This window comes from Rhinolophus sinicus, chromosome 18 (assembly GCF_057876585.1).
Source record: "Rhinolophus sinicus isolate RSI-liver-muscle chromosome 18, RSI-T2T, whole genome shotgun sequence".
Taxonomy (NCBI): domain Eukaryota; kingdom Metazoa; phylum Chordata; class Mammalia; order Chiroptera; family Rhinolophidae; genus Rhinolophus; species Rhinolophus sinicus.
In genome coordinates this window covers 110,390,685-110,396,680 of record NC_142518.1, presented here as the reverse complement: position 1 = coordinate 110,396,680, position 5,996 = coordinate 110,390,685, and positions in this window count along the sequence as shown.

The window sequence follows — 5,996 nt, the reverse complement described above, 5'->3', positions numbered from 1 at the left end:
CCAGCTGACTGTCCGGTCACCCACCACCCCCACACCCTACCCGGGGGGGCAGGCAGGGAACTGGGCCAGGGACCAGGGCAGAGCCCCTCAGGGTCACCCCCTTGTGGCCTATCTCTGTAGTGAGCCTGGAGGTGGGGGGGGGGTAGGAGAGTGGGTGGGGAGGCGTCAGTGCTCACAGGCTGTGGACCCAGAGCCACGGGCCTCCGCCCTGGCTGGTCTCGTACCGTTGCCTCAATTATTACCTTGCTCTCAGAGACCCATGAAATGTGTGAACAGGGACTCAGGGACATCTGTGGTGGCCCCCGAATCTGTGTCCAGGAGGGAGGTGGAAGAAGAAGCTGCAGCCTCAGCCTCCAGGAAGCTCAGGCTTTTTCAGCCCAGGTAGCGGAGCCCACAGAGCTGCCTGCCTGCCTGAGTGCAAAGCCCAGCACCAGCACTTGCCCCCTGCAGACCCTGAGCCAGTTCCCTTCTCTCCCAGAGCCTCTGCGCCTACTCTACAACACAATTAGATGATAGGATAGGTTGGTAGGGCAGCACGGTGCCTGGCACGCTCGGGGTGCCTGGGAGTAAGGGAGACACCCCTAGCTGCATGCAGGCACATACTACACGCAAACAGCCCCCTGGGGTATGACGGATGGCTGCGGCTGTGCCCGGAGGCAGATGGCTGCACAGCTGACCAGAGGCATACAGGAGAGGTGAGGTAGCTGGCGTGCTGACAGTCACTCCTAGGAAGGAGTCCACCCTGGGCCCCATGTTCCTCATGTATGGCCCACGGAGGACCAGGAGGCTGCTCTGTAGGGAGCCAGGGAATCTGCCTCTGGGGCTCCACCTGTGTTACCAAACAATGAGGCAAGGCAGGGGTAGCATGTCTGGGAGACAGGGCGAGCAGGTGAGAAGGGGTGGGGTGGGTGGGGTGAACACGCCCAAGAGTGACTCGCACGAGCAAAGCCTTGAGTCTTGAGCCAGCCGGGCCATTGGGGGAACCCTAAGTAGGTCAAAGTGACTAGAGCCACTACAATGCATGAAGTGGCAGAATGCTGAGGTCAGAACACAGGCAGCGGTCATGTCAGGCCATCATTGCCTGGGCCAGAGGTTCTGGACTGACCCTGAGGGCAATGGGTAGCCACAGAGAGTTGTAAGCAGAGGAGGGACAGGATCTGGTTTCTGTGTTTTTGATCCCTCTCAGGCTGCTATGTGGAGGTGGGACTAGAGCCAGCCTCGAGTGGGAGGACGGCAACCGAGAGAGAAAGGAATAGACGGGTTGGGGCCTGGCCAAAGACAGAGTGACAGGGGGTCAGGAGGGTGCTCCGTAAGGGAAAGACCAACAGGGGCTAGTGTGGGAGTGTGAACAGTGCACTGCCGAGCTTCCCGAGGGTGGCTAGTTGACCTTCTGCCCCGGGAGAGCACCCACCTGGGAGGGTGCCACAAGGCCGGCCAGGGGGAGGCCTCAGGCCAGGTGCCTGCACCGGGTAGGAGCTGAAAGAATGGGGGTGGCATCACAAGGATCCAGGCAACCAGGGCCCCTCGGATCCCCTGGTGCCTGGGCAGGGCTGAGTCTCCATCTGGTTGGCCAGGCTTAAGGGACTGACTCACTGACTGGGTGATGCCAAGAGGGTCCCTTCTCACTCGGCAGACAAGCCAGGAGGGGTTGGACTTCAAGCCCTGGTGGGAAGGTTGACAGCCTTATCCATGGCCATTGCCACCGCCCCAGAGTGGTGTTTGGTTTCATGCTGTCTCATCTTTTGCAGGCCCAGGTGCCTCTCCCTCACCACTCCGGGCTCTCCTGAGCTCATGGCAGCCTGGCCTTGGGTGCCGTCCCCAAGCCCATGCTTGGACTGGCCAGGCCAAGCATCACGCCTTCTGTGCTGCACAGACAGGCTGGGGCCTGTTCTACTGCTGCCTGAAAGCAGTGATGTACTGATAAATGGGTGACCGTGACTTTCCAGGAAAGTAAATGCAAGCCTGTCTCTCTATATATACACATATACATATACATGTATATACACCCAAACACATGTTTATTGTAAATTTTACTGATATAAAGGATGTGAGCACACAATTTACGAATCATAAAATCTTCAACATATACAAAATATACAATCACATTTACAAGACACTGTTTATAAATGCCATATTGCCAGTTGATTCTCACAAAACCCCTTTGTTGACTTGTGCCAAACTCTTGTATGTATAAACGACCCACAATTGCAACTGATGAGTGAGTGTGGTTCCTATATCAATGTTGGTTGATATTTTCATTTATCTTAATAAGATGAAAGTGAAACAACAAAGATGTATGTCAGAACTTTACACACTCACTGGTGACATGAGTGACTCCTTTGCTGAACTGGATAATAGTTTTTGATATAGCAAAAATCTCTTTCCCTCCCTCCCTCCCTCCCTGCCTCCCTTCCTTCTTTTCACTATTCACAATATAATGATTATAGACTCAAGTCTACAGAATCAACCAAACAATAATAGATCCAGCTCTGGTTTGTAGCCTGTGCTGATTCCCATGGTGTAAATACTTCCATCAGGCCAATTTCAGGCTACCCCATGATGTCATTGAACATGAAGTTGGGAAGGGATTCCCGTAGCACACTGAAACATGGATTCCCACCAAATGGACACGATAGGTAACAGCAAAATGTGGTGACATAAGAGGGACATTTGGGTTGTTCCCAGTGTGGGGCTGTTATGAATAAAACTGCCAGGAACAGTCATGTGCCAGTCTGTGTGTGGATACATTAATACATTTCTCTTGGGTAAATAAATACCCAGGAGTGGAAGCTTTGGGTCATTAGTGTAGGTGTATGTTTAACATTTGAAGACACAGCCAAACTGTTTTCCAGAGTGGTTGTACCATCTTACATTCCCCCAGCAGTGTTTGAGAGTTCCAGTTCCCCCACACATTCACCGACACTTGGTATGGTCAGTCTTTTGTATTTTCCTCATGCTAATAGATGTTAAGTGTTCGGGAATTTTGAGACCTGAGTAAAACACCACCATTATTAAAAATTAAATTATAGAAATTTCCACTTAAATGAATTATATTAAAAACAAAGGAGATACTCAAAACTCATGATTTCTCCTTTCTCTTTTTGTTTTCTCCTTCATTAATTTCAGTTTTATCTTCGTTATTCCATCTATTTTCTTTTGTTTTAGATTTTGTTCTTTTTTTCTCTGATTTCTTAAGAGGGAGACTAACTCCGTTTGTCATCGTCCATCTTGAATAACTAAGGTGCTCAAAGCCTGCAGTCTCCCCCTGAACAACATTTTCCTGGGTTCCTTAGGTTTGCTAGTTAACATTCCTCTTTGCTTTGCTTTATGGAAGGTTTCTAATTTTGCTTTTCATTTCCTCACCAATGTGATGCTTGCATAGCACAGTTTATCTTAAATTCTGACTTATTAAAACTTTGTGGTCATCTTTTATTATATATTTCTAATTGTATTGGATAATGACGTGAGGGTGTGTTGCTTAAGGTTCTTTGGGGGCTGTATTACTTTTCTAGGGGACACAATTCTATGACATTCTATTAAAATAGCCCATTATAATGGCCTTTTATTGAGATCTTCCTGCAAGTCTAGTAGTTTTTTTCTATGCAGTTAATTGCTGTGTGTTCATGTTTACAGCTTTACGACTGGATCAGGTAGGGGGTCTCCCAAGAAACAGAACTTGTGGGGTGCACATATAAGGCATTGGCTTATGCACTTGTGGGGGCTGGCAAATCCAAACTCTGCAGGACGGGTCAGTGGGCTGGAGACTCAGGGAAGAGTAGTATTATAGTTTAAGTACAAAGGCCGTCTGGAGGCAGAATTCCTTCCTTTGGATGACCTCAGTCTTTTTCCCCCTGAGGCCTTCAGCTGATTGAGTGTCGCCCACTCACATATGGAGGGCGATCTGCTTTAGTCAAAGTCTACTGATTTCAATGTTAAGCTCATCTACAAAATTCATTCACAGTGACATCTAGACCGATATGTTTGACAAAACACTGGGTGCCCTAGCCTAGCAGAGCCGAGGTGACGCAGACAGTGAGTGAACTAGTACAATGACTGTCTCGAGGTCTTTGTTCTCTAGGCTTTATATCTCATTGCTTAACATTCATGAAGCGTGGATCTTTGCCCCAGACCCTAGATCCATGGCCTCCCTCTTGAGGCTCCCCCTCCCCCTGCACCCTGCAAGCCCAGAGAGAGTCCTTTCCACAATGGAAAGGAAAGCAAACAGCTTCACTACTGAATAAGCATCCAACTGAACTGCCGTCATGCCCATGTCAGGCAGTCCGCTGATGAGACGACAAAGCTGGAAGGAAACCCCAGCCTTTCATCTAGCCAGGCAGATGCTTCTCAAGCAGCCCGTCCTAATTGGTCACCTGGTAATCAAGGGGCCATCTGGGCTTTCTCCCTGCTGCAAGGCAGGTGGTGGGAGTCAGGCCCCACCCTCCAGGAGGCTTGCATTTCAAAGAGGTTTCTCTGAGCACTTAAGAAGACCCTTCCTGCGCTGTAAGGCTGGCAGGCGGCTTGTGGCTCTCTACTGCAAAGGCTCACCTCCAGAGCCCCCGCAGCCTGTGGGCCCAGCGGGCTGAGCTGGGGTTAAAAGCTGCTGATGACCCAGGCCCTCTCATCTGCGCTTGGATGCTTGGGTGCTGCCCTAGGGCACATCTGCTGGATGGAGGGCTCAGCTTCCTATGCATGCTCAGCGTGTGGCCTCTCTAGTGTCCCAGGTGGATTGTCCCTTCTCCAGCAGGCTTCCCTGTCATCTTCCTGCCTCTCCTCACTGCCACCAACCTCAACAAAACCAGTGTTCTCAGGGAGTGCTCTTGTCAAGCCTGCTGGTAAGCCTTCCCGGGTTTGGCATCTTTAGAAAGAGGTCTGGGAGGAGTGGGAAGCATAGGACTAAGGCGTCACAATGATGGTGGGTCACGGTGGCTAGGAAGGATGAGCCAGCAGGCCAGGCAGGACGCAGGAAAGCTGGTCAATAGAAGGCAGAGCACAGGCTTTCTAGCAGGTTCTCCTGTTGACAGCTACTAGAAACCTCTCTGCTCTCCAACCCCCTCCCCAGCAAGTTGGCTATGTGGAGCATTTCGCCCGCCCGCCAGGCATGTCAGGTGGAGAACCTGGAAATCCTGCTCCTGGAGAGAGAGGAGGAAGAGCGAGGAATAGCTGACCTTTCCCTCACATGCCTTTTCTGGCCCGGGACTCACGAGGGTTGGTGAGGGGGTACCCACAGTTGGGAGCGAGCCTCGACTCTTACTGAGGTGCACACGTTGATGTGGGAGAGCCTGGGTTCTGGGCCCTGCCTCCTCTACCCCCATCTTGCTTCCCGATTCTGCGACCAGCAGAAGTTACCTAACAGGCTGGCCTCAGTTTCCTCATCTGTAAAATGGAGATAAGACAGCGTTGCCGGCGGGGGGGGGGGGGGGGGGCTGGATCACACCCAGGGCCCAGCACATAGCAGATGGGCAGAGAATGTACTCTTCTTATCATGGCCTCTGAGACTTGCTCAGCTGCCTCTGCTCCCCCACCCTCATCCCTCCTCCTAGTTCCCTGGACTCCAACCACATGGCCTCACACATGCCAAGCATGTTCCTGTCTACTGGGCTGAATGGGGGGCTCCGAAAAGATCTACTGGGCTGAATGGGGGGCTCCCAAAAGATCTGTCCATGTCCTAATCCCTGGACCCCGTGAATGTGACCTTATTTAGAAAAGGGTCCCTGCAGATATAACTATATTAAAGATCTTGAGATGAGATCATCTTAGATTACCTGGGCGGGCCCTAAATCCCATGACAAGTGTCCTTGTAAGAGACAGACAGGAGAAAACACAGACACAGAGCAAAAGTCCACATGAAGACAGGCAGAGACTGGAGGGATATGGCCACAAGCCAAGGGACGCCTGGAGCCACCAGAAGCTGGTAAAAACAAGGAGGGACCCTCCCCTAGAGCCTCCAGAGGGAGCACATCCCTGCAAACACCTTGACTTTGGACTTCCAGCCTCTA